Raw genomic sequence first — 26,148 nt, forward strand, 5'->3', positions numbered from 1 at the left:
GGTGGTGTTGGTGGTGGTGGTGGTGGTGGTGGTGGTGGTGGTGGTGTTTGCTTCTTTTGTTATGAGACAAGGTGAGTTTTTTCTGTCTGGAAGGTGAATTACCACAGAACTGCCTGTTTCGACACAGTAGTCCGACAGAGAAGAAGCCCTTGGCCGATGACACAGTGGGTCTTCTCAGGTCCCCAGGAAGCAGACACCAGAGGCTGGTTACAGAGGCAGAGCAGTCCTGGGCAACAGAAACCCAGGTTTGATGAACAGGCCATTTTTCTAACGTATTTTTTTATGGAAATATCTCAGACCTTAGCACAGTGGAAAAGCATTTTCAAGGACACACTTCCTGGATTCCATCACTTCCATTTTACTAAGCAGACATTATCCCAGCTACACGTGGCGAGATGGATTCCTGCCATCGGGAAAGTTCAAATGTTTTAGGAACTTGGTGCCCAAAACCCAAAATATGGGAAACAAGCAAAATCTAAAGGCATGTTGTAACTTTAGGGGCTTGGTTTGTTTGTTTTTGATAGATTTTCACTATGTACTCCAGGATGCCTTCAAATTTGTGATCCTCCTGCATCAAACTCACAGGCATCCTGAGTGCTGGGGTTGCAAGCTTGTACTGATACTCCTACCAGATTTTTTAAATCACACCCTAATTTGTTTCAGAAGAATATAAATCTTTCCTTTAAAAATGCTACGTGATCCCCCCCCCCAAAAAAAGAAAAATGCTACATGATAGCCCATTAGGGCAAAGTACAGTTCAAGTGCTTATTGCCCAATAAAACCATGGAAAAAATGTGAGCAGTTCCTCAGTTCCCTAATTCCAGAAAGGAAATGGAGTTGATGGGTCATTCATTTCTTTCTCTCTCTCTCTCTCTCTCTCTCTCTCTCTCTCTCTCTCTCTCTCTCTCTCGGTGCTGTCCTTACCAGAAACTTACCTGTTCTCTCTCAAGAATGCAATGCTTAAGACCAGGAATCCAACAGATATATGAGGTCCAGGAAGGCTTTGGGTGGCTATCTTCAAGGATGCTGAGTGTACAGTGCATCCCTTTGGTACATCATGACTGCCTTCAGAGAGTGTTAGGCATCAGTGAAGTGTTCAGTGGTTTCTCCTGCTATCTGGGCCACCATTTTGAAAGCCAGACTTGGCGGGGTTATTTCTACTTGTACTCATCGTTCCTACTAATGGGACCTGAGACTGGGGAAGTGAAAGGACATCTCCCTACAGCTTCTTCTTTTCCAACCAGAGATGACTAAAAGGAGACAAGGCTGTGGCAAAATTAAAAGAAGTTAGTAGAGTTTGTTTGGGCCCCTGTCCTCCTACTTGAGCTGCCTCATCCCATAGTCTTTACCCCTGACTAAGTACCCAGTGACTTCCCCCTTTCAGACTACCTCACTGGGGTCAGCAGAGGAAGTAGATGAGGAAAGGAGGTACCTAAGAGGACAGAAGCCAGCAAGGCTCAGCATGGTGGATCTTGGAAAACCAGCAGCTGTGGTGTAAGGAGCAGGCCAGTGACACTTGAGTGGGCCGATGCCAAGGCTTGAGTGATCGCGAGAGAAAGTTCCTGGAAAGCAAATTACAGAGTCCTCAACACTCAAGTGGAAAGAACCAAAAATGTAGGTTAGCTGGACAAATTTCATACTGATTAAAATGTCATTTTGTTCTTTAATCCCAACATAGACATTAAAATTGGCCTCTGTGGAACTGGAGAAATGGCTCAGTGGTTAAGAGCACGGACTGCTCTTCCAAAGGTCCTGAGTTCAAATCCCAGCAACTACCTGGTGGCCCACAACCATCCGTAATGAGATCTGATGTCCTCTTCTGGGGTGTCTGAAGACAACTACAGTGTACTTACATATAATAAATAAATAAATCTTAAAAAAAAAATGTAGGCCGGGCAGTGGTGGTGCACGCCTTTAATCCTAGCACTTGGGAGGCCAGACTGGTCTACAGAGTGAGTTCCAGGACAGCTAGGGCTATACAGAGAAACCCTGTCTCAAACAAACAAACAAAAATGGCCTCTGTATCATTACCACACCAAAGCCTATGGCTGCCACTGTGATTTAGGCTAATGTAATTCAATGCCTGGCCTAGAACTCAGTGTGCCTCTGCCACACACTCCTGCTGCCACATAGAGCAGTTCCCGTCTTTGCTATGATTCATTGAAATCTCTCTGGAACCATAAGCCAAAATAAACATTCCTTCTTTTTCCTAGTTTCTGTCATGGTTTTGATCATCGCCTAGCAAAAGAAATTAATCCATCACCTCTCTCCTTTTGAGCGAGCTCAGGACAAAGCCTGTGTGGTGGTTTGAATTGGTTTGGCCCCAATAGATTCATGTATTTGAATGCTTTGCCATAGGAGTTGCACTACTAGGTGTGACCTTATTGGAGGAGGTGTGGCCTTGTTGGAGAAAGTATGTCACTGTATAGGTGGGCTTTGAGGCCTCCAGTGCTCAGACTCCACCCACCCAGTGCAGAAGACAGTCTCTTCCTGGCTGCCTTCAGATCAAGATGTAGAACTCGCTGTTCCTCCAGCCCCAAGACTGCCTGCAGGATGCCATGCTTCCTGCCATAATGATAACAGACTGAACCTCCGAAACTGGTAAGCCAGCCTCAATGAAATGTTTGCCTTTATAAGAGTGTCCTTGGTCATGGTGTCTTTTCACAGCAACAAAAGCCAAACTAAGACAGCCAACCTTTTAGTTTCTTGAAATGCAAAGAAAATTCCTCAAGACTTGTGGTTCATCCTGTTGTTGTTGCCTGGGGAACCCACATTGTTCTCCTACATGTCATCTCCTGCTAACACTAATGTCTTAGAGTACTCTGTCATCACACACACACACACACACACACACCGTTTAAATTAGCTCCTCATGCTATTGAACCTTCTGGGACTCTGAATCTTAAAAAAAAAAAAAAAAAATTAAGAAAGAAAACAAGGTCTTCTAGTCACAACAGGATTGCCTCACATATGAACTCAGAGACTGAGGCAGTGTGCATTAGACCTGAACAGGTCTAAACCAGACCAGGGTACCAGAGCTGAGAAGGGAAGAGTACCCAAGCCCCCATCCCTAACCCAGCTGCTATCTCCAATGGAGTCTTGAGGACAAGACCATGCCCAGCAGTAGGTGGTCAACACAAAATGAACTCAATGACATTTTAGGGAATTGTTTTTTAACCTTATGAGTCTTTTGTTTATCTATTATGGTTTCTGATTTTGTGTTTTAGTGGGAATTTGGTGTGTGTGTCTCTACATCTGCATGTGCTTCTTATGCTTTCTGTATGGCTCTTTTCCCCCAGTGTCTTTGTTTTATTCTATCCTGTTTTGTTTAGTTTTTATCATTTTATATATTTTATGTATTTATTTTCAGATGTCTATTTGTTTTCTAATGAGAGAAAGGAGGAAAGAATATGGACTTGGGTGAGTGGGGAGATGGGAGGAGTTGGGGAAGAGAAACTGTCAACAGAACATATAGTATGAAAAAATAAATCTATTTTCAATTAAAGAAAAATTGTTATTTTCATATGAATATATGTTTAGCTGTTGTATCTCTCTAGAACCCTTTTTTTTTTTTTTTTTTGGTCAGACTCCCAGTTCCTGACACGGGGAGACACACAATCAACATCTGTAGAGCAAATGATGAACACATGGACTGCTGGCCTGCATTAGCCTGGGATCTAACTCCACACAGCCCACTGGGTGCACCTGAACTCTTTCCAGTTTCCCCAATAGATTTGAAATACCAAGAGGACACTGGGCACACGTGTGCATCTTTCCTCCTTCCCTGGAATGTCTAGCCTAGTACCTTGACTGTTACAGTATTGTGGGTGTACTGGCTATTTTTGTGTCAACTTGACACAGCTGGAGTTATCACTGATAAAGGAGCTTCAGTTGAGGAAATGCCTCCATGAGATCCAGCTGTAAGGCATTTTCTCAATTAGTGATCAAGGGGGAAAGGCCCCTTGTGGGTGGGACCATCCCTGGGCTGGTAGTCTTGGGTTCTATAAGAGAGCAGGCTGAGCAAGACAGGGGAGGCAAGCCAGTAAAGAACATCCCTCCATGGCCTCTGCATCAGCTCCTGCTTTCTGATCTGCTTGAGTTCCAGTCCTGACTTCCTTTGGTGATGAACAGCAGTATGAAAGTGTAAGCCGAATAAACCCTTTCCTCCCCAACTTGCTTCTTGGTCATGATGTTTGTGCAGGAATAGAAACCCTGACTAAGACAGTGGGGAAGTGAAGATCAGACCTTGTACCTATGGCTGGCTTGGTACTTACTATGGCCTTGAATTCACAGCATCATCCTGCCTTAGCCCGCTGAGTGCTGGGATTACAGGTTTGCACCAACGAAGCACTTTTTAATAGAAGTGCCAAACAAAGAAGGCTGTCACTGCTGATACATCTTACATTCCCGGTGCCCACGATGTCCAGGTGCATCTTCACATTCCTGGAGCAGCAGGATGCAAAGTGAGAGGACGGAGTCAAAATGGCAGACTCCTTTACCTGCAGAGCGTCTCCTTTTCTGACCTTGTCAGCGAAGCTCAAATCCCCTATACTCTCAACCTGCGGAATGTGGCACCTAGCCTTGGTTAGATTACAGGTTCAGCTTCCTTTCTCCCGATAAGATCGATAAGAATGCAATCAGCAAGCACCTGAGATTCCTGGAGTGCCTTCCCACGCTGTTGAGGCATCCTAGTACCTTACCCTTCAGCCAATGACCTTTGCCCATCCTGGAGAGTCTTAACCCTTCCCCAAATCTATATAACCCTTGGTTCACCCTGAATAAAGTGTATGTGTACAAGCTCGCCCCGAAGAAAGGAATAAACACAAACTAAGATCATGTCTCGGAGAGCTGTTTCACTGAAGATCGTCAGAGAAGACCTTGATCTAAAAGAGCTGTAACTTTAAGATCCTCAGTAAAAGGACTTCCAGCCGGGCGGTGGTGGTGCACGCTTTTAATCCCAGCACTTGGGAGGCAGAGGCAGACGGATTTCTGAGTTTGAGGCCAGCTTGGTCTACAAAGTGAGTTCCAGGACAGCCAGGGCTACACAGAGAAACCCTGTCTCAAAAGAGAGAGAGAGAGAGAGAGAGAGAGAGAGAGAGAGAGAGGGAAAGAAAGACAGACAGACAGACAGACAGACAGAAAGAAAGAAAGAAAGAAAGAAAGAAAGAAAGAAAGAAAAAGGACTTCCCCCCAGTCCTCTGTCCCGGGCTCCACTTCATCCCTGTGTGTAGCTGTGTCTGGATGCTGAGAGGGAGAAAGCAGCGGATGTGGAACCAGAGCTAGATGCATACCACAGTAGAGACAGCTGAGTATTCCACTGACACAGTCTGCGACAGATGTGCCTCTTTCTACAAAGGAAAGGATCCATCTGATTGGTGGAAAAGACAAGTCTAAATGGCATTCGTTTCCTGTAAATAGCTTCCAGGGAGCAGATCATTCAAAGCCCAGGAGAGTTTTCTTCCTTTCCCCATTAACTCAACTGATGCCCTCGAGGGAGGTGCAGCGTCAAACAAGCTGAGCTGAGTGCCAGCCATTAGAGGGGACAGCCTGGGGTGAGCCCTGAATGACTGAACTTGGGTTAGGAATGTGGGCTCTAGCAACCACTTGGTGAGCTAGTACTGTGAGCCAGCTAAATCAAACTGCTAACAGAACCTGACTTTCCTAAGCCCCAATATTAACTTCTGTGAACATTTCTATTTCTTAATCTTCAAGAGGCTAGTCTATGGGCTAAAGTTCTCCTTAATTCAGATATTTCTCCTACTGTGCTCTCGAATAAGAATGCTTCCCCAGGTCAGGCAGGTGAGGGATCAAGGACTCTGTTGCCAGGGAAGTCACTTTCCGTCACTTGATTTTGTTGTCTTGGAATTTGCCATTATGTGACCTCTTCCTCCTGACCTCAGTCTAGACACAAGAATAACTTGAACAAGAGCTCTTACCTGCACACATGACAGAGGTTTAATCATTTAAAGACATCAACCTGGCTCCCGCTGTCCACGTTAAACCTTTCTTCTTCCTTGTATTTTAAGTAAATCATTTCCAGACATTTCAACATCTTTTATGCCTGTGTTCCTTTGCTTATCAGTGCCAGTCTTAAAACACGATCCCCAACTCTAAACTTGTATCCTTGCTGTGATCTCAGCAGATGGACCAAAAGGAAAACCAAGGAGATGATCAGTACAGGAAAGCACTGTCGATGTCTCAGAGGAAATCTGCAACTCGAGCTCTTTGGGGTAAGCTAGAATTGTGGCAACCCTATTATAATGAAGATGAGGAACCAAGCTATGACTGCTAAGCCAGAAGAACGATGAGTTATAAAGCCTCAGCTACGGTCACTGTAGTTGTCTCCCAAAGTAGCCCAGTCCTTCTGATAATCAAGGCATTGGGAGGGAAGAGCAAGATCATTCATTACCGGAAACAAAAATACCCCCACCTCTAAACTCTTAGATACCCCTCCCTATGTTGGGCTTCCCCAGTTTGGTTAAAAATAAAAAAAAATAAAAAATATGTCACTGTTCTGGGAACTAGAAACTGATACCATTGGTTACATGTAGGGTAGTCAGAAGCTGCAGTTTATTTGTTCATAGTGTACTTTATAAATGTCTACCCAAAAAACACAATGAATTTTGACAGCACTTGATAATAATCAATATGAGAAACATATCTAGCCTAAACATATACACATTAACCTGGTGTGTTCTCTCTCTCTCTCTCTCTCTCTCTCTCTCTCTCTCTCTCTCTCTCCCCCATAATACACACTGACCTTAAACTATGTAGCTGGAAATGATCTTGACCTCCTGACCCCCAGTCTCCATCTTCTAAGAGCTGGGATTTCAGGCAAGCAGTACCATGCCAAGTAGGAGGAACATATCTCACGTATGTTTAGTAAATAGCATTGTTCATTATTTTAGCCATTTATCAAATTAGTAAATTTTTTTTTCTACAAAGTTGCTAGAGCAGACAAAAAACCAGAGTTCTATTTTCAGTTCTGTTTTTCCCTATAGGTAAAACACAGAAAAGTTCTTTCTACTCTCATAGAGATTCAGAACCAACCCCCCAGGAATAAAATAGAGAGGATAAATAAGATATATATATACAAACAATATACATATATATTGTTTTTTTCGAGACAGGGTTTCTCTGTGTAGCCCTGGCTGTCCTGGAACTCACTTTGTAGACCAGGCTGGCCTTGAACTCAGAAATCCTCCTGCCTCTGCCTCCCAAGTGCTGGGATTAAAGGCGTGCGCCACCATCGCCCAGCTTAAAATATTTTTTAAAAGACACAAAATACCAAATTTGATACTTATTGCTAGGGATGTTGATTATATACGGAGCCTTAAGTGTAATTGTAGAATCAGTACTTATGGGATGGAAACTTTAGAGTATTTTAGTCATGCTTTTCCAGTTATTAGGAGGGCAATAGCAGCCGGAGCCGGCACAAACATCAGCTGACAGACAGCACCTGCAGTAGCTGAGAGTGTTCAGTCACCATCGAGAGGTTCTATAAAGGATGGCTCAGAGTGCCAGAACGACACTTAGGATCTGAGCAGCTCAAACGCCTTTAAAATGAAAAGAAAACCAAAACACTTGGAAGCATCTTCACTCTCACACAAAACGGGCTCGGTGGCCTGGCCTGCCCACTGTACCACACATCAACACTCAAGGGCCAGTCTCCCCTCGGGCACAGCACACCTTCTACAAAACCAACATCTAAACTCAAGGATAAAAAGTCACTTGTATTGGGCTAGCCTCAGTTTAAAATGTGACATATTTTCTCAGATTCCAAAATTGTTCCTAGTATGAATAAAATAAATGAAGATGCAAGGCCAAATGCAGAAAACTATCAGAACCCAGAGTGCAAATTTATACCAAACAGGGATTTACATGATTAGCAGTTTGATTTGCAAAGGAAAAGTCCCTTTCCTTATTGGAGACTCATTTTGAATGTGAAATTAGGCAGGGGGAAAAAAACACCCCATTTTAAATGTGATTAGGACAAAATAAGTTATAAAGTAACAAGAAGTATTAGGCGGGTTAATAAATACTTCAAAATCCAGGAGAATAAGTCTTCCTGGCAAAGACCTTGTAAAAAAATAGGAAAAAAATGTAGTAACTTAAGCCCAAGACAGCTGCATGGCACACGCTCAAATTCACAGCAACCACAGCACCCTTCTCAAATTTGATTATTTTCTATTTCTGTAAACAAATCACTTAAGAGTTGTTCAAACTACCATGATAGCCTAAAATTCCTACCAATTCTTTCCCTTCATAAATTGAGTTTTAATTACAAATACTGAAGTAGGTGGAAGGGCTTCGAGTCCAGTAGCCCATGCAGTATAAATTTCAAATTCTCACTTTTCTTTTAACCACCCCAGTGACTCAACAGATGTAGTAGGCAAGCTACCCCCCCCCATCTGTTAACATATTTAAAAAGAAAAGTTAAATATCATGGGGCAGATTTGTAAAGGTGAAAAACTCAAGTCAACAATTGCCTCAGAAGGGAAAGAGAAAAAAATTGCCTTATTAGGGTCTGTTAAGAGATATCACTTCCCCAGAGAACACCTCTTGGCACTGCCTGAACTAGAGCAGGTTAGCAAATCTCAGTAAATCATTTATCAAGAGGTAACTCAGCAGGTAAAACCTAAAGGGACTCGCAAAATAAACATTTACAAGAACAATTCTGGAACTCTTATTAAAACCGAAAAAACAAAACAAAACAAAACATTTCTTGTTGCATTTCACCACGCACTGAATGGGCAACTGGCTTTGATGATCCGATAATAGGCAATCTGTCCAGTAGCCCATCAGTTCTTTATTTGGTTTGTTCGTTTATTGCGTCCTCCAATCACAAGAGATCATTAGGGGTGAAGAAGCCTATGTGACTACTCGCACACAAAATCTGCCACCGCGGGCGGGCCATACTTCCAATAGATGATGGATAAAGAAATTTTTTTTCTGGTCTTAGTTGGGGGAGGGGGAGTGTAGGGTGAGGGGGATAGTGTGCGTGCCTCACTCTACAAGACGAATTTCCCTAGAAAGAATCCAAAGAAAACTGCTCCGATCACCAGCAGAACAACAGGAAGAGGCGTGGTGCGAGCCTGCTTCAAGGACGTGGAGGAGGAGGGTCTGGGCTTGTCGGGATGCGTTGCCCTTCTGAGTCTCAAGCCATCTTCCAGTTTGTCACTTTCTGTCGGCGGTTCAAACACACACCTCAGTTTCGAATCCATTAGTTCCCCAGGGTGTGCCTCCCTCCACACGGCTTCCAGATCCGAAATGTCCGGAGGAGCAAACACTGTCTGCACCATGAACTTGTGCTTGACCTCCTTGCTGGGGCCGCAGCAGGAGGGTTGCATCGTGGCAGCGACCGTCACGGTGCAACCCGGGTCGATGACTCCGCTGTTGGGCCGCACGCAGTAGCGCCGAGGGCTGGTGCTCTTCACCTTGAAACACACCTTCCTCGCCGACGGGTTGCGCAGTTTAAGATGCGCGGTGAGCAACCCGGTGAAGGGGCCTTTGAACTTGAGGTCCGTGGGTGGGTCGAGGACTAGGACCTGCTGGGGCTTCGCGGGGGCGCGGGAGGTGGACGCCATGGGGATGGGAGCGGGTGGCGGTTCGCGACCCCGGGTCTCTGCGTCACAACCGCCGTGGCCACGCGCGACCCCATCCTGGGCATCCCGGGTCCCAGCAGTGAGGAGAGTGTGTGAAGATATATGGTTTGTAAAACTATGCCTCCGAGATAAAGATGGGTTATTGAGCTTGAACAGCCAAAGAACTGTGACATAACATCTCGTAAAATAATTACGTATCTGAGTATCAGATCTACATATCTGAGTCTTGAAGGAAGGAGGGTCCGCGTGTATTAAACATGGTAACGGTAAGAGAAGCGCTTCTGAAATTTTACCTGCCTACCTCTCCCGCACTCTACACACAGTGATGATAACGTCTTTGTAAAAAGAATTCTGAAAATGAATGGAAAAATATACACTGAATTTTTAAAAATTTAACAATTCTCTAAAGTATTTTTAGGTGTCTGATTCTGTAGCAATAGGTAAATTTACCCTCCCATTATTACAAGGGCACCCCCACCCTAGATCTCTGTGCTGGTTAGTTGTGGACATCAACTTAACCTAGAGTCATCTGGGAAGAGCCTCAGCTGATTGGCCTATGATCCCCTCTGTGAGGGATTGTCACCATTCATTACGTGAGATGTCCTAGGCAGGCTCCGGAACAGGGTGGGGCGGAGCAATGTTCCTCTGATGGGACCTGCTTGAAGATCCTGCCCTGATTTCCCTCAATAATGGACCTGGAATGTAAGCTGAAAGAAACCCTCCCTTAAATTGCTTCTGGTTGTAGTGTTTATCACAGCAACAGAGATCCAACTAGAATCCCATCTAAATGAGAAACATACATATTTCCTAGGAGCTTTATATCCATGCTCCACTTAAAACAAGGTTCCTGTCAGGAGGTGGCATGAGCAGAGAGCTTCAGTCTCCCTTCCTTCCCTCTGCCTTTAGGGGTGTGAAGCAGGACACAGTTGCCACTTTGCTGAGTGTTATTTGTGTAGGAATCCAGCCAGCCCCTTCAGCCTTGATTTCTTCATCTAGGAAGCAGATAACAGAAACGCCGATGTCGGCTTTGTGTGGGTTAGGTGAAGTAATACATAACAAGAAGGGTCTTTACATTACACACCCAAATCTGTTGTTAGTCATGTGCAGTTCTGGCCCTGGTTAATATCATTAGGCTACCGTCTCCTAGATAAGGTCTGGTTCTTGCCTACAGCGAAGGGATACCCAGACTGAGCGGCTGCTGGCAACGAGCAAATATTCCTTAAATGTACAGAGGGACGAGATAACATCATCCGACTGTAAGATGTTTTCATTTGTTGTGGTGCTGAGCATCAAACCCAGGGCTTTAAACATGTTTAGACAAGTGCCCGACCACTGAGCCCAGTGCAGGCGAAGGGTCTTCATGTATCCAAGTAAACTACAAAGCACAAGCAAACAGACAGAAAAGAAGGCGAGTCTATGCGGCTGGCACACTCTGGGCCCAGTGGGTGGAATTATTCTCATTGACACATGGCCATTGCTCGGGGCACTTGTAGAGAACCGGTCAGCAGACTGCATCATACCCTTGCAAATACCATGATTTCACACAAAAATCCAACAGTGGTTAAGGAAGTTACAAAAATCATTCCAGAGAGTGATGGCTAAGTAGCTAGGAAGGCAGGATTTGGATTCCAAAAAAAAGGGTGGGATGGAGCCTTACGAGAGCCAGACTTAGCTGTCATTTTTGTCCTGGGTCCTTCAGTTAAGGCAAATGAAAACCATGTCTACCTTGAGCTTCTCTGTCTCTGTCACACATTGACACTACCTTTCCCCACTCCCCACCCCAGAGCCAGCCTTGGCCCCATTCCCACCAAAGTCCAATCCCTCCCTCTCATGGCAAGGTCTGGTGATCTGTGCCAAATAACAGAGGGAAGTATTGGTCTGTGTTCTGGGTCACTAGATCAAGTTTAAGACTTAAAAGCCACTGGACTTCCTTCTCCCAGAATAAACAGTGAGGCAGGGGGCTTCCAGGCAACACTGACAGCCAGTACTTGCCAAACCAGGAGCAGGCATGGGGCTCAGCCAAGGGTGACTAGCACACAAAGCAGGGAGACGGGGAGCCCAACATAGAAGTACAGCCAGGCATGGGCGCCACGTGCCTGTAAATCCCAGCACCCAGTACTTGGGACCCAAAGGCAGGAAAGTTAGGAGTTCAAGGTCATCCTCAGCTACATAGCTTCTTAGGGGCCAGCCTAGGCTACTCAAGATCCTGCTTCAAAACAGAACAGAAGCCAAAACAGTAATGAGAGGGGGTGGAGGGAGGGAGAGATGGAAAGAATGAGGGGGGAGAGAGAGAGAGCGAGCGAGCGAGCGAGAGAGAGAGAGAGAGAGAGAGAGAGAGAGAGGAAGAAGAAGAAGAATAAGGAGGAGGAGAAGGAGGAGGGGGGAGAGGAGTGGGGAGGAGGAGGAGGAAGAGGAGGAGCAGCAGCAGCGAAGTCTCCAGAAGTACCATTTCCACTTTTCGAAGTTACTAAATTGCTACATCTTCTGGCTGACAACTGCTTCATTCTCTTAATGAACCTGTCCTTGCCAGCCTCTCACCTCTCCTAATTTATGGGGCTCCCCATGCCTGCCGTCTGGAGTACACATGTCTATGGCACAGCCACACAGAAATTCTTCATAGGCCTCTTTAATCTGAAGGCATGTGGCCCTGTAACACCCTTCTGCACTGTCACTCACCCTGAATCCCCTCAGACCAATCAAAAAAGACCAAAAATACGGTTGGTCCTGAGCAGAGCCTAGGCTGCTGAGGTCACAGGCTGGGTTTCCCTTCTCTCTCCTGTCCCTAAGGGAGGAGTAAAAGCTGAGACCAATTGCTAATGGTAGCAAGTGCCTTCTTTCCAGTAGGCATGAGCTGATAGCACAGGGTTAATAATACAGTGACTGAGAAACTTCACTTGTTAAGGCTTTGGTTTCTAGTTGATAAAACTCCCACTATAAGCAAAAAAGCAAAGAGAAACATATTCTCTACAGGAAATGAAAGCTTCAAGGGTGACTATTTGGATCCATAATTTAGATCAAATGATGTTTGGACTTAATCCATTTCTCTCTTGCTAAATAGTCACCAATTTTCCCCAATTTTGGCTCTGTTCTGAGAACACTGGACTTCTGTCTCCCAAGAAAATGTCTCTCCTTTTGCCCCGTACATCTTTATTATAGTATAATTGACAAATAAAAATGTCTATGTTATAGCACACAATGTTTGATGTATGTATATAGTATTAAGCTATTAAATCAGGCTAATTAACTTATCACCTCACATACTCATAATTTTGTGATTTTTTAAAAAAATTTTTTTGTTAAGTTGGACTCTTGCTATGTAACCCAGGCTAGCCTTGAACTCATGACCCTTACAAGTGTGCACCATTACCCCCAGTTAAATGTAGTCCCACTTTGGATTTTAAGTTAAATGTAGTCCCACTTGGATTTTAAGTTAAATGTAGTCTCACTTACCTGTTTCTCCTCTTTCTCTTCTTGCTTTTAAATCTTGCCAATAAAACACTATCCAGGCCAATTATTGCCAAGAAAACTTCCTCTATATTTTCAGAGTTTTACAGTTTCAGGTCTCACATTTTAGAGATGCAATTAATCCACTCAAGTTCACATAAGATGGATATCTAGTTTCTCTCTTATGCCTGTGAATAGCTCACCGTCCCAATGCCATTTATAAGAAGGCTGCCATTGCCACTTTTTAACCTACTGCCGTGCTCGACTGTGTCGTCTGTGTGAGGTTATGTGCACGTGGATCCTGTGCCTGTGTAGGAGGCCAGGGGTGTCTGATACCTCGGGAATTGAAGTGACAGGCTCCTGTGACCCACCCAGCGTGACTGCTGGGAACTGAACTCACCACGTCTTCTGCAAGCACAGTGCATGTTCTTCATCGCTAAGCCAGCTCCCCAGCCTCCTGGTGACCATCCTTTCTTCCCTGTGTGTCCCTGACACCTTTGACATTTTTGTTAAAGGTCATCTTACAGTAAATTCACACATTTGTTTCCCAGCTCTCTATTCTGTTCCATTGTGCAATATATCTGATTTTATGCTGGTCCCAGGCTGTGGTGATTGTAGCTTTAAATGAGGCAGTGTGGCTCTTTCACTTTTTTTCTTTTTGCTCATGTTTGTCTTGGATATTCAGGGTCTTTGTCTTGGATATTCAGGGTCTTTGGGGTTCTATACGAATAGGATTGTTTCCTATTTCTGTGGAAAAATGTCACTAAAATGTAGGGGCTGCACTAGTTATCTGGATTGCGTTGTGTAAGCATATGCAATAATATTCACTGTTTTGATCCACGAAGGTGCTGTATCAGTCCGTTTATTCGTGCCTTGAGTTTCACCATTTCACCAAGGTTTTATAGCGTGGGTTACAGATTGTTTATATTCTTGGTTGTATTCAGTCCTAAGGGTTTGGTTGCTTTGGTTTGGTTTTTGTTTCTTTTTTCCAATGGTACTAAAATAGCATTCGTTTTTGTATTTCGAGTGTTCCATTTGTGATAAGATCTGTGTTAGTTCATCAAAGCATACTGACTTTTTTTGTTTGTTTCTTCCCAGAGACGGGGCCTCACTAGGTAGCTCTGGTTGTCCTCTAACTTCTGAATGCTGAGAGTTAAAGGAGTGCACCACCACTGCCCGGCAACACACAGACTCTTGTGTTTTAATTATGGATCTTACCTAATTTTTACTGAGTTTTGCCAAGTTTAAGTTTGTGTTTTGGTGATTAATTGGTGTCTCCTAGAGATAAGATCATGGCTTTTGCAAACAGAAATCTACTTTTCCTTTCCTTTCCTTTCCTTTCCTTTCCTTTCCTTTCCTTTCCTTCCCTTCCCTTCCCTTCCCTTCCCATTTCAGTTTCTTCCTTTCTTCTTTTGAAGCCCCACATCAGTCAGTCTCACTGTGATTCATGCTGGTACTTGCTTATGCTATACTCTAAGAATAAGTTCTCTTTCAACAAATCACATGACTTGAGAGATGAAACACAATAACTGGCAGGTTTAGTCAGAAGCCCTTCTCCAGCTACTGAAAAGAAGATTTGGAGAAATGTCTCCAGGGCAAGAAAGGATAAGGATCAGATAAAACATTAGCTGTCCTCCACCATGGCTATGCCATTGTCTCATGAGTGAAATTCAAGCAGGACACCTCAAGAACCAGTGACTACAAAGACCAGTGCTGTCAATGGGCCCTAAGCCCAATGGGATTGGGGGAGGGGTGGACACAACTTAGAGAATTATGCGCATTGGCGTTGAGTCATTGTAGCTCCTAAATGACCAACTACCTTTAGGGGAAAGGGCCTTACCTGAGCCAGTGGATTTCAAAAGGCTTCAAAATAAATAGGATTTGTATCGTGTCTCAAGGATTGTGCAGGATTTGGACTGAACCCTGGAAAAGAAGGAAGCAACTCAGATCTGCAGGAAGGAAGGAAGGAAAGGGGAATCGAAATGCAAGAGGGAAGGGCGAGGCTTCAGACACAGCATACCTAGCAAGCATTAAGGAATTTCAAACTCCAGAGCAGTGCTTCTCAACCTGTGGGTTGGGGCTGGAGAGATGGCCAAACGGTTAAGAGCACTGACTGCTTCTTCTGAAGGCTGAGTTCAAATCCCAGCAACCACATGGTGGCTCACAACCATCTGTAATGGAATCTGATGCTCTCTTCTGGTGCTGTCTGAAGACAGCTACAGTGTACTTAGATATAACAATAAATACATCTTTAAACACACCCTGTGGGTCAGCCCCTTACAGGGTTGAATGAGCCTTTCACAGGAGTCACCTGAGACCATCCAAAAACAGATGCTTACATTAATCCCTAACAGTAGCACATTTACACTCATGAAGTAGCAACAAGAATCATTTTATAGTTCAGGCCACCCTAACATGCGGACATGTACTGAAGGGTCATAGCACTGGAAAGGCTGAGAACCCCTGAACTAGACCCACTCCCTATCAGTGAAGTTAGCAGCACTGTCTTTCTGTATCTTTCCTTTCCCTGTATTGTTCTGATCTGTAGACAATATTCTGGGTCTGGAAAGATGGCTCAGCAGTTAAGAACTGCTTCCAGATGGCCAACATTCACTTTCCAGCACACACACGGTGACTCGCAGCTATCTGTAACTTCAATTACAGGGAATTCAACAATCTCTCCTGAACTCCGTGGGCATCAGGCACTCGTGTTGTACACAGACATGCATGCAGGCAAAACACACATAAAATAAAATGTAAAAACCTAACAAAACAAATACTGTCAGTATCCAATTTTGCCTGGGCCTAAATATGGTAGAGGCTTCCCCCCAACTCTTCTCTGCCTCGTCCTCCTCCTCCCTCCCCCGGCCAATCTGACTTATTCACAGGAGCAGAGTTTGAGTTGGAACAACCCATGAGCTCGGTGCAGGAAAGCATTCTTCTCCATACCCAGGCAAAGTAGACTGAAACAAGCTGAAAATGAGCTGTGTGGTTTTCCCTGTTTGGTGGTTGCCATGGATCCCAGGTCTGCATCTTTTCATCAAAGGTTTAGGACTGCCAAAAGGTAGGGGCTGAGGAAGGATATCTGTCTTAGCTAGGGTGACTATTGCTGTGACAAAACACCATGACCAAAACAATTTGGGAAAGAAAGGGTTTATTCGGCTTGCACATCTATATGAGTGTTCATCGTTGAAGGAAACCAGGACAGGAACTCAAGCAGGGTAGGAACCTGGAGGCAGAAGCCGATGCACAAGCCACGGAAGGGTGCTGCTTACTGGCTTGCTCCTCATGGCTTGCTCAGGCTGCCCTCTTATAGAACCCAGGTCCATCTCTCCAAAGGTGGGCCCACCCACAAAGGACTGAGTCCTCCCTCATTAATCATTAATTAAGAAAATACTCTACAGGTTTACCTGCAGCCTGGGCTTGCTTATAGGGGCATTTTCTCAATTGAGGCTTCTTCCTCGCTGATGACTCTAGCTTGTGGCAAGTTGACATAAAACGATCTAGCACAGTCCCCTATTTCTAAGCGCTACGGTGATGAAACTCCATGTAACTTAGAAGCAGAGCTGAGGAACAGTGGTCACGAGAAGAGAACGAGGGCCCAGAAGAGGGACAGAACAGATAAGGGGTGGAGAAGGAAGAGCTAGAGAAAAGGCTGATAGCAAGCAGGCATATCAGTCTGGGAAGAGCTTAGACCCACAGGCCTGTACCCAGAAGGACCTTGCTCTGTGTTCTCCGTTGACCAATCGCTGGATAGAACTTAACTCTTTCAACTGCAAGTTCCTCATCAATAGAGCAAAGGTAACAAAGATCCTGTTGTATTGCAAGAATTAACAAAACATGGCGTTAAGTGCCTGGGGCTTCAGACGCTGCTCAGTGACATTCCAGTGGGACTCCACTGAGCCCTGATTCCATTGTGTCTAAAACAGAACCAATAAAAGAAAAAGCACCTGGCTTCTAGGGTGCAGCGAGAACAACCTCAACCATGGCTGGCAAGAGCGAACAGTCAACAGGTAGTAATGATACGACGGTATACCGATGGTACTAATTGGATTAGTTATGGTCCTAATTGAATTAGTTATGCTGCAGCTGTCTGTGTGGCATGTAGGCCAAGCAGAAATGACTGACAGAAGAGGACAAGAAGCTATATTTCTTGTGACAAGAACCCATAAGTCAAGAGCCTTCAGAGTAGGTAATGTGTTGTTGCAAAAAACGTCACCATCAAGTTGGGCACTGTGAGGCACGCCATTAATCCCAACACTTGGGAGTCTGAGGCAAGTGGACCTCTGTGAGTTCAGGGCCAATCTGGTTTACATAGAAATTTTCCAGTCCAGCCAGAACTACATAGAGAGAACCTGTCTCAAAAACAAAGAAACAAATGAATAAATAAAACAAAACAACAATGATGGTGACAATGACAACACAAAGACATAACTAAGGATCTACCCTCTTTTCTGTCTTCACACTCAGCCTGTTGCTATTTCCCAACTTGGGTTGTTCCCTCATAGAGCAAGATAGTCACATCCAGATGACCTACCTTACAGTCACCACACATGAGAAACAAGATGGAAGTGATCACCCCTTTTTGCAAAAGGACTGCTTCGTGAATTTGGGTGTCACCCATACACAGGGACTGTGCTAATCTCTGTATCAACCCAATTAGTATATGTGCTGCCAAAGCAAGTGCTTTCCTTTTTTTTTTTTTTTTAAGACAAAAGAAAACTTCCCTAGGCACTCCCCTGCGCCGCCAGCAGTTTCTTCATGTCTCATTAGACGGGAATTGCACACACTAATAGCTAAGTTTGCCGCTTGCCTCAGAAGAGATAAAGGCAAGGTTCTATTAGCAGTAAGGAGGTATGTGCTGCATTGTGTGTTTTGAAAGGGGCCCACCTTGAGCTACATTATGAATGACGGTGTGAACTGTGGGCTCACAGAGAAGAGAGAACTGAGAGGAGAGAGACTGTAAGAGGAAAGGTAGAGAAAGGGGAGAGAGCAAAGCTGCTAGAGGATGTGATGTAATCTTGGTTGTCAACTTGACAGGATTTAGAATCACAGAGAAAGCAAACCTCTGGGCTTGTCTGTGAGAGCATTTCCAGGGAGGCATGACTGAGTTAGAAAGACTCACACTGGATGTGGGCAGGACCAATTCCATGAGCTGGTGTCCTGCGGAGCCCGGCTTTCATCTCTACTTCCTGGCTATTGACAGTATGGCCAGCCACCTTAACTCCCGCCCACCACCATGCTTTCCTCCATGACAGATTGTCCTTTCAAACCATGAGCCCTAAATTGCTTCTGTCGGGCATTCTGTCACAACACTAATAAATATCACTAATATGAGACATTGGTACCAGGGACTGGGTCTGTTGCTGTGACAAGACCTGGCCCTGTGGTTAACCTTTGGGACTGATTTTTGCGAGAAATGTGGCAGAGTTTGGCAGTGAAATCTAAAGAAACCCTAGAATGCTTGTAAACAACACTGAATCAGCATCTGGGTGGAACTCTGGAAGACGGGAATGGTGAGAGAAGCGTGGAGGGTGGACTTCCACTCATGAGATTTCACAAGGGATTGAGTCATTTTGAGGAACTGGCCATTTGTGTAGTATTCTGAAGCTGCATTCTGCCCATGTGGAGGGTACTGGCATGAGGTTGAATGCAGAAGTAAAGGGCTACTTGGTTGCAGGAAATGTCCACAGAATAGCATTCAGGTTGTAGCATAGTTAAGGCTCACTACTCGGATCCAGGTCTGCAGTGAGAAAGAGCAAAAGACAAAGGAGAAAGATGATGAGGGAAGAAGCACAAACAATTTTTGAAGAGGAAGACACAGGCAAGTGAGAAAGCAGTTAGGATTGTTAAAGAGGTTAGCATCAGTAGCTCTCCGCACTGGTACAATAGAAAAGATGGAGAGAAACAGACATGCTTAAACTCACTACAGCCACAACAGCATGGGAGCAGATGACGTTTGGAGCTGACAAGAGTGTGGCAGCACTATTCACGTAACAGTCAGTTTTGGGGCATCCGAAATAAGCATGGGGGCTGGGGGGAGGCTCATAGAGGTTTGCACCAAGCTGTTGAGGCCAGTCAATATGTAACAGGTTCCCAGCAAAGAGGTCCTGAAAAGCCATTGCATGAAACTAAGAAAACAGAGCCAAAATTGCAATCAAGACCCCAGGATATTGGGGCTGCCAACACCATGGGGTATCTACTAAGGAAAGCTGCAGACACCGTGGCTTCACCTGAGAGAGAGGTCACTCAGGCAGTAGGCAGCATGGCTGGAGGATTTGGCTGCTCATATGCAGTCATATGTTGCCTTACAAGCACCAAGTGCCAGATATGGAGCTGTGGGGTTTAGGGTCCCCCCCACCCCCGCAGGGTTTTGTCTGATTTTTTTCTTTGCTCTACTCCAACTCTTCCACTATGGAATGTGACTATTTACTCTGTGTTATGGTATACTGAAGGTATTAAACTTGATTTTTATTTTAGGGGGCTCACATTTAAGATACCGCCATCAATCTTGGGAAGACTTGGGACTTCTGAAGTGTCGAAACTCTGGGAACTCTGTAGTCAGACTGAATGGACTTTGCCTTATGAGATGGCCCTGAGTTTAGAGTTCCAGGAGTAGACTGTACTGACTTAAAGGTGGTGTTTGGGGGTGCCAGGTGGACCTTGTGATGATTAATCTTGTTCTTCTACTTGATTTAGAAGGATTTAGAAGCACCTTGTGACATTCCCGAGGTGGCTGATTGAGCTGGGAGCCATCCTCTTTTGTGGGTGGCACTGTTCTGTAGGTTTCAGTCTCAGATGGAATAAAGAGGAGAAGGTGAGGGACCAGCACGCACCACTCTTTGCTTCCTAACTGCAGATGAGCTGTGACCATGCACTGGACACTCCCATTAGCTCGCCTTCCCCTCGGCGATTGACTGGACCTTCAACTATGAGTCAAAATAAACCCATGTCCCCTCAAGTTGCTCTTGCAAGTATTGTGTCACAGCAATAAGAAAAATAACTAATACAGTGGTGTTTGTAAGAGAAAACTCTATGGGATCGGCAAGATGACTCAGTGGTACAGGGGCTTGTTGCCGGATGACCTGGGTTCAATCCCTGGAACCCATATGACAGAAAGAGAAGTGACATCCACAGGTTGTCTTCTAGACTCCACACTAACACACACACACACACACACACACACGGAATAAATAAGTAAATGTTATAATAAAATTGTTAAAGAGCCCATGGAGTCACAAAGCATCAAACTGATGGCTCAAACTTGGTGGCTCTGCCCCTATCTGTGTGAGCACTACAGACGATTTCCGCTGAGTCGTCATTTCCACACAGGGGAAGGCCATCTAGAGTGTGCGTGAAAACCAAATCAAGCCACAGAGTAAATGCTCAGGAAATCCAAGCTCTGTCTGGTAACCCTGGCTCAGCAACCAGCACAGAAGCCAGTCAAGCGCCACTGCCAATGGTCCCATCTATGCTGGGAGGGTGAACGCAGGTCTGTGGGTGCTGCCTCTCAGAGCCTTTTCTTTCCCACCACGTGAGAGCAAGGGAAGACACGAGGGCTGCTGTGGAGACGAAGGCGATCCCTGCTCTTACACAGGAGTTACATCGTCTTGCGGAAGTTAATAAAGCACCCTTGCACGTTAGTTTTCTCACCTGCAAGATGGAGCAATAGCTCATTAAGTTATGAAGAATAAACAAGCTACTTCAGAGCCTGTGGGTAAGCTGTGTGTGAGTCAAGGTCAACGACTGTTGACAGCTTCCTGTTTTCATCATACAGACGCAGTAGCTCTCTTCCGCTTCTTACTCACTGCAAAGGTCACTACTCGACCAACAGCAAAAAACCTGGGGACAAGTTGTGGTCCAGGCCTTGGAAGCCATATTTCCTCTGAGTAGCATGAATGTCCCACAGTTCCCTCCAGGGATGACTGGCTCCAAACACCAGGTTCTGAAGGGCCAAACCCAACCTGTACTGCCAAGATCATAAGACACTTCCTGACTCTTATGATCTGAATTATGATCTGTCTCTTGCTGCCCAAGCTTTTCCTTGGTTTTCTGCCCACAACTTTCCCATTCTGTCATTCTTTGCCTTAATCTCTGTGATCTCTGTTTTTCCCAGAAATTAAACCACTGTTAATAATCTCTTAAGGGTGCTTCAGATGTCTATCACAAGACAGTGACAAGCATGCAAGTCTTTTTCTTTACACGTTCTTACATAACCCACGGGGACTGGGGCTGAACTGGCAAAGGTAAGATGCTAAACAATTAGAGATTATTGTAAAGCGTGTATTTTAAAAGGTATTTGCTAAAGCAGAACACTGACTACTAACACTTCCTCAGCCCCAGTCCTAACCCCATTTCAAACGACAAGGACTTTCCCTGAACACTGCGCAGAACCCACAGGTTCCCTCTACTCACCATGCTTCCTCCAAAACATATGCACACAGCCTACCTGAGGGCCCCCAAATGCAAACAGTCGTCCCTCTCACCAGGCCAGGGCCACAAGGGCAGGAAACCCCAGGATTCTAGGCACGTAGAAGGCTGAGCGTGTGTTCTGGGTGGGCAAAGGTGAAGCCACAGATCAATGTGACAACCAACACCCCTTTCTTCTAACTCTGAGATAACTGTTTCTCCTAACCCTGTCTGTGGAGTCAGGAATCCAAGTGGCCAAGAAGCAAAAAGATGTTATGTATTGGAGTAGCAACGTGGGACAAGTCACAAGAAGGAGCCTACCAAGGAAAAGGAAGATTCAAGGTATGGTCAATGTGAACAAAGACCATATGAAACAGAAATGGAAATCTATGTGCTCCCAAAGAATTCACAGTATTATTCTTTTAACTGAATACTACGATAACAGCAAAAACTGAGAATTGCAGGAAACTGTTGATGATCCGAAATTCTCTGGGTAAAAGCTTTGTTTTTGTGCTAGAAATTGAACCCAGAGCTGTGTACATTGTAACTACATGCTCTACCGCTGAGCAACAGCCCTTGCTCCAAGTGCATGCATTTTTAACTAGTAAGCAGGACGAATAAGACCCAGGCTTCAAGAAGACCCAAATCCTTCAAGACTGTTTGAATATTTCTTTTAAAAGATGGGCTTTTTTTTTAAAGAAACTTTATTAATTAGTTAATTTTTTTAGATTTATTTATTTATTTATTATATGTAAGTACACTGTAGCTGTCTTCAGAAAATTCCAGAAGAGGGAATCAGATCTTGTTACGGATGGTTGTGAGCCACCATATGGTTGCTGGGATTTGAACTCCGGACCTTCGGAAGAGCAGTCGGGTGCTCTTACCCACTGAGCCATCTCTCCAGCCCAAAGATGGGCTTTTTTAATTGTTAAAAACATGAATGAGGATTTAAAAGGCACTTGGTGCTTATCCCAAGGACATAAAGAATGCTTTCAGAAAATCATGGTGCTAACAGACATGGATCACCACACTCATTCCTAGGGCCCTGATTATTGAGGTTTCTAGCAATGGCCATGTTAAGAACAAGTACTAAATTTTGAGTTCAGTGTTAGTCCCTTTTCTCAAGAGAAACCTACCCTGGTCCATCAGCCCACAGAAGGAAAATAAGGACAGGAGAAAAGAAGCGATGAAGATAAGGGTGGGCTTTCCTTGCTAGGAACTTGAGAAGGGGTAACAACTGTATTTAACATCCACTCACTAAAGAGCATCCAATTTAGCAAGAACAGCTCAGAGAGGCACTCATCCTTAATCTCTCTCTGGCTTCCAAGCTCCTGCCTCAAGTCATCAGGTGCTGCCGGAGCATGAGACAGGGGGAGGGCTGACAATGGGGGGGGGGGGGATGCAGGAAGGGGGCGGTGTTCAAATCCCAGACTGGCTTGTAACCTCGCTTCTATTGGTGTCAACCTAATTTCTCACATGACCTATACACGCTGGTGCTCAAGTTAATTTGTAAGACTGGCCTACATTTTCCTTTAGAGGGCAACTATTTGAAGACACTTCGTCATCAGGGCACAGTCTTTTCTAAGCCAGGCCTGTTTCTTCTAATTAAGGAACACTGACTGCAGGAAGAAGCCAGGGGGGCAGTCTCTCACTCGCTCTATGGTTTCATTTGTCCAAGGACCATGGAGATTCAAGGAAGAAAAAATTAAAAAAAGATTAAAAAGGCTGGCTGGCATCACTGTTGAGCTTGCTGGGAAACATCTGAACATGGAGCCTGACCCAGAAACAAGGTTTCCACAACCAAACTGTGTTCTCTCATCTAAAACAAGTCTCTGGCTCTCCCCTCTCCCAAAGTGTCCCCGGAGCCACAAAAATCTCAACTCACATATTCCAGAACATCTCCTCCCTTGGCAGAGTGTGGACCAGAGCGGTCTAATTCTGGGTCTAACAGTTGGCATGCAACTATATTTATATGGGCCTAGGAGAAGAATAATTTATTTATGGGGAAATTAAGATCACAGCCATACAAACAAGCTCCCACAAATCAGGAATTAGCTCGGCTCCCCCAGGGGCCATGAGATCTCTGCTGTCATTAATAACGTGGAACTTATTGTATAAAAGCAAGGCAAACACCAGGCACCTCTACTGCCTGAAGATGGATCTGGAGTCCACTTTCCAACATTCATCCCAAATGCTACAGCGTTTTAATTTTAGTATTCAAAATGATTCAGGCAGGGTTTTTTTTTTTTCTTTTCCTGAAAAGCCATGAAATTATATTGATGCTAAAGTTCAGGCTGAGATTATTTTTACTTCTGTTTTGTTTTGTTTCTGCCAGAGATATAGACTGGAGTAGAAGGCAAGTCTACATGATGGCTTATTTTGTGTCATGGATTTTCTAAAATAGAGGAAAGCATGCCTTATGCTTAAATGAGGGACGAAACCAAAATAAACAAGATTGTTCACAGTAAGGCCCTGTTAGCCTATGGGCTGTGCCCCTATTCCTCTGTGCTGATTCAGCATTACCTCTAACTTCTGTTTCCCAGCCTAATTAGAATATCTCTCCACCCCCAACACAGAGACTTTATCCAACGCAAATACAACACACATAGTATGTGCTGCTCCCAACTATTACAAAACGTATCTCCTGTAACCTTGGTGGGTGTCATGTTGCCTTCTTCAGCTTCTTCTTTATGTGACGGTGATGTAAAAATTCTACAGCCTACAACTAAAATGTAGTTGATGTGTTTGTAAAAAGATAAAGGGAGGAGGAATAGAGTAGAGGCTGGCCATGAGCATGTGGAGAGAGAGAGGGGAAGGGAGTGGGGAGAGAGGGGGTAAAGGAAGAGCAAGAGCAAGAGAGGAGCAAAAGAGAGAGGAGGGGCAAGCAGCCCCTTTTATAGTGAGTCAGGCATACCTGGCTGTTGCCAGGTAACTGTGAGGCAGAGCTTAGACAGAATGCTAACAGGAGTCTTGTAGCTTTTTTTTATTCTTCATTTTATTATTCTCAAGTCAAACACTTTGGAGTTACCTGTGAGTAATTCTGTGTCTCCTTTTACTGCCCCACACAGTATCTTCAGTGGTCCTGGCATAGGTACTTAAGCATAATTTCTAAAACAGGTACTGCCGCCCTTGAGCAGAGAAGCAATGGACGGCTGATAATGACTCCTTAGCATCCACCCTAAACGTGTATTCAGGCACACTTAGCCCAGGCTTCTCACCACTGCAGCACCGGTGTGGGTTTCATGCTGTATAAGATGCATGTGTTCATTTAGTTGTGTGTTGCTGAGGGAATATCTAAGTTACTCCCCAGCATTGAGAAGAGAACCTGCTATATAACAGGGAATCACTAAATGTGTGACTAATGACTTCTGGAAATGTAAAAACAAACAAACAAACCAAAAAAACAAAACAAAACAAAACAAAAAAAAAAACCCTAGATCTCTTAAAAATGTTAGATTCTTCTAGAAGAAAGAACTCCTGTAGGCAGTAGATGATAGATAGCCTAGGCTTGGGCGGGGAGGGGCACATAATGACCGCCAGAACTACTGAGGTCACTGCTGTAGCAAGAAAGCCATTAGAGACAACAGGTGTATGAGTGACAATGGATACAAAGCCACAGAAATGGCCACTCTAGCTAGTCTGTTGGCCACTTCCAGACCAATGGTTTTCCAGGGAATTCTATCTAAAAGGGTGATCAAAGGAAAATAAAAGAATTTACTGAGGTTTTTTTTCTTTCTTTCTTTCTTTCTTTTTTTGGTTTTTCAAGACAGGGTTTCTCTGTATAGCCCTGGCTGTCCTGGANCTCACTTTGTAGACCAGGCTGGCCTCGAACTCGGAAATCTGCCTGCCGCTGACTCCTGAGTGCTGGATTAAGGCGTGCGCCACCACGCCTGGCTTACTGAGGTTTTTTTTGTTAAGTTAATAATTTTCAGTTTAAAGACCACCTTCTCCCTCCTTTTCTCTGAATGTGTGTCCTTGTGTTCTTTCCTTTATTGTTGTTTTGAAACAGTCTCACTATGTAGCCCTGGATAACCCATACATAGGTCCACATAGTCTAGGCTGGCTTCCAACACACACACACACACACACACACACACACACACACACACACATCTGTCTGCTTCTGCTGGGATTTAAGGTTTGTGGTAGCATACTTGCTTGAGAATATTTCCTTAGTGTAGGAAGTGGAGGCCTTGAGTGTGTTAAGGCTTGAGTGTGTGTGTGTGTTGGTGATATGAGCCAGCCATATCAAGGACCATAACCTTAGACCCATGCCTCCCCACCTTCCATAAGGCTCAGAAGGATGACAAAACCTTCCTTTGGTCTGTGTAAAGAAGTTGAGGATGAGTGTGTGTGTGTGTGTGTGTGTGTGTGTGTGTCTATAAAAATGTCTACCAAAGCATTCTCCCCCAGGATATCTACAGCATGAAGATAGTCGCTTGACAAAAACTGTTCTTACTGAGATAAGACTGCCTTCTTGATTCAGCTGTATAATATTGTGCTGGCTAGTTTTAGGAGGGAACCTAAATTAAGAAAATGCCTCCATAATATCGGGTTGTATGCAAGTGTTTATGGCATTTTCTTAATTAGTGATGCTGGGGGTGGGTCCAGCCCATTGTGGGTGGTGCCATCCCTGAGCTGGTGGTTCTGGGTTCTATAAGAAAGCAGGCATAGCAAGCCACAGGGAGCA

At 44.7% G+C, this 26,148-nt stretch overlaps 1 pseudogene across 1 annotated transcript; it reads right to left on the minus strand.

Annotated features, from left to right (window-relative positions):
• Positions 1-8,730: 8,730 nt before the first annotated feature.
• Positions 8,731-9,613, minus strand: LOC110284966 (annotated as a pseudogene). Its single transcript, XR_002377004.1, has one exon. The product of XR_002377004.1 is annotated as a vesicle-associated membrane protein-associated protein A pseudogene (transcript).
• Positions 9,614-26,148: the final 16,535 nt, after the last annotated feature.

The sequence above is a fragment of the Mus caroli genome, chromosome 18 (assembly GCF_900094665.2).
Source record: "Mus caroli chromosome 18, CAROLI_EIJ_v1.1, whole genome shotgun sequence".
Taxonomy (NCBI): domain Eukaryota; kingdom Metazoa; phylum Chordata; class Mammalia; order Rodentia; family Muridae; genus Mus; species Mus caroli.